Source organism: Pinus tabuliformis, chromosome 4_1, assembly GCF_031772625.1.
Source record: "Pinus tabuliformis cultivar Carrire ecotype Pingquan chromosome 4_1, CPIR1, whole genome shotgun sequence".
NCBI classification, from domain to species: domain Eukaryota; kingdom Viridiplantae; phylum Streptophyta; class Pinopsida; order Pinales; family Pinaceae; genus Pinus; species Pinus tabuliformis.
The window spans coordinates 591,577,301-591,580,427 of NC_142303.1; the positions used below are offsets into that span (position 1 = coordinate 591,577,301).

The 3,127-nt window shown below is 44.5% G+C and overlaps 1 pseudogene; it reads right to left on the reverse strand.

Moving 5' to 3' along the window:
* Positions 1-702: 702 nt before the first annotated feature.
* Positions 703-1,170, reverse strand: LOC149177353 (secreted RxLR effector protein 161 pseudogene; annotated as a pseudogene).
* Positions 1,171-3,127: the final 1,957 nt, after the last annotated feature.

Below are 3,127 nucleotides of genomic sequence, written 5' to 3' on the forward strand. Positions count from 1 at the left end.
AACCTAGGATCCAATGGCTGAGATTTCATCCTCAAATCTCAAGATGTGTGGTTGAGATCATTTCTCCCAAATGACCCCCCGCATACATTGACCACATCACTTAAAAGTCTCCTAGTACCTTTTTTAAGTTGTGTACCTTTATAATTTCTCTCATAAAGTGATTTTTCTCCTCACTTTAATATTAGAAAAGTACACTTAGTACTTTTAACATAAAGTCACTCTATAAAGTACAAGTGAGTTTAACATTAGAAAAAGTACATGGTACAACACTTCTAAGTACTTTTTCCCACCATGACATTAATATAACTGATAAATGTCATCAAGACAAAAGCCATTAATGTGCTCACTAGGCGAAAAGGGATAAAATGCTAGTAACACTTCTCATTGGTACTATTTTCAACACTCCGTCTTACTGAGGAAGGTGTTTCTCACCACTCCCATCCCATCTTTGAAAAATATATGCTTTCCCCTTGGCAATGATTTGGTGCGAATTCATGCTACTTGTTCATTAGCGGATATATACTCAAGCTTCACTGCCCCTCGCTGAACCTAGTCTCTAATGAAGTGATACTTGATCTCAATATGCTTTTACCGGTCATGAAATACTGGATTCTCAGAGAGTTTGATACAACTCTGATTATTACAGTATATCGTAGCTGGTCTCAACATCTGGTCAAATAAACCAAAACGCATCTTGCGAAGTCACAATGCCTTGCACCCTGCCTGACTAGCTACCATATACTCTGCCTTTGCACTACTCAATGCCATTGACTTTTGTTTTGCCCTGAACCATGATACAATTATTGAACCCAATGAGAAACAACACCCAAAAGTACTCTTCTGGTCAATAACACTACCACGCCAATCTGAGTCTGTGCAACCAATCAATCTAACTCCATCAATCTTGACATAGGCCAAACTAAAATCCATTGTGCCCTGTAAGTACCTCAACACATGTTTTACAACCACCCAATGTACTCTCCTGGGATCCATCATAAACCGACTCAATGTGTTGACTGCAAAAGTAATATCCGGTCTGGTGTTGACCAGATACATCAATGAACCGATCAGCTGTCGATACAGAGTGGGGTTCACCAGCCTAGAATCTAAAGCATGCAACTTCTTCCAGTTGGTGATCATAGGAGTAGCCATAGGCTTGCAACCCTCCATACGGAATCTCCTCAAGATATCACCTGCATACTTTCCCTGGCCCACGAAGTTATGCCCATCCTACTGCTAAACCTCGAAACCCAGAAAGTAATGCATCAACCACATATCTGTCATATCAAACTTTGAAGCAAGATCTCTCTTTTAGTGTTGGATGAGTCTGTCCTCCCCTATAATAACAATTCATCCACATAGAGAACCAGAATGAGTGGATTTTCACCTGCCATGATAAAGTATAGGTTCGGATCTGCATCACTCTTCTGGAAACCCATTTGCTGCAGGTAGGCATCTATCCTCTCATACCATGCCCTTAGTGCCTGCTTCAGTCCATACAAAGGTTTCTTAAGCCTACACACATGAGACTCCCTCCCATGCAACTCAAAGCCCTCAGGCTTCTCAATGTACACCTCCTCCTGTATAACACCATTGAGAAAGGCAGTCTTCACGTCCATTTGGTGAATCCTCCATCCCATCTTAGCTGCTATAGATATCACTGCCCTAATGGAAGTATAATGAGCAACCGATGCAAAGTTCTCCTCATAGTCAACTCCCTCTACCTGTGAGAACCCCTGCACCACATATCGAGTTTTGAACTTCTCCACGTTGCCATCCGCAACATGTTTGATCTTATAGAGCCACCTGGAAGTCACCATTTACTTCCCCTCCGGACGTGGCACTACCTCCCAGACATCATTATTCATGATAGAGGCATACTCCTCCACCATGGCATCCCTCCAGATCTGCTGACTGGCGGCCTCCTCAAACTAGTTGGCTCTGTCTGCCACAAAGCCACCCCACCTCTCTGGTGGTCTGTTCTCCCTCACTGACCACTTGGGTCTCCCCACTGCCTCCTGAGCCTCCTTCAGGGTCTCTCGGGGCCATTTTGGCTTGCTCTTCCTTGTAGTAGTCTCCTGTGGTGGTATGGGAAAATTGTCAACTGGTGCCTCTCCTCTTGACGAGGAAGGCTCTTCTATAACCAATGGAGATACTAGACTCTGAGATCCTGTGCCTGATGAGACTGGACCAGGTGATTCTGAACCAAGCGAAACTGTACTTTGTGAACCTATCACCCCTGAAGAAGGTGAACCTCCTAATCTTGATGCACCACCTAATGCTCCTGAAACCTGTATTGTGGCCCCCTTCTAAGGATCATGCTGCTCTACCTGATCAACCTCTCGAGACCTCCTCAAAGCCCTCTCCTCCTCGAATCTCACATCCCGCCTCAGGACAATCTTCCTTTGTGCAGGAATATATATACGGTAGGCTTTGCTGGTCTCACTGTAACCCACTAGGATACCCTTCTCTGCAGTGGGTTACAACTTCGTCCTCTACTCCTCAGGGACGTGTGAATAAGTAAGGCACCCAAATATCCTAATGTGCCCAACTTTCGGCTTCCTGCTGGTAAACACCTCCTCAAGAATCTTGCTCCCCAAGACTCTGTGTTGACTCATGTTCTGCAAATATACAACAATGTTAATGAATCAAATCAAGGATACCTGCCTGTCACTGCTCGGGAAAGGTGTCTTGGTGTACTTTCCCAAAGCACACCCCCTGCACACATCATGATGCTTTGTGCTGAAGTCAGGGAAACCTATAACCAACTGCCTCAACATCCTGAAAGCTCCATGGTGCAAGTGGGTCATCCTCATGTGCCATAGCTCACACAACTCACTGCTATTGGTCTACGCTACCATAGCTCTAAGAGGATGAAACATAAGTCTGTATAGTCTCCCACTACGATCTCCAACCACACGAGCATATTTGATACTGGATCCTCTGGGATCTATCAACACTTGTCCTTTTCAAAACAGTACCTCAAACCCCTTGTCCTCCTACCTAGAGACTGATATCAAAATCTTCAACCCCAGAACACAAAGAACATCTGTCACCTTCAAAGGAGGTGATGACTCCCTCTGAAATGAAACTGTCCCCACTCATGTTGCTTTGACTTTGGAGTTGT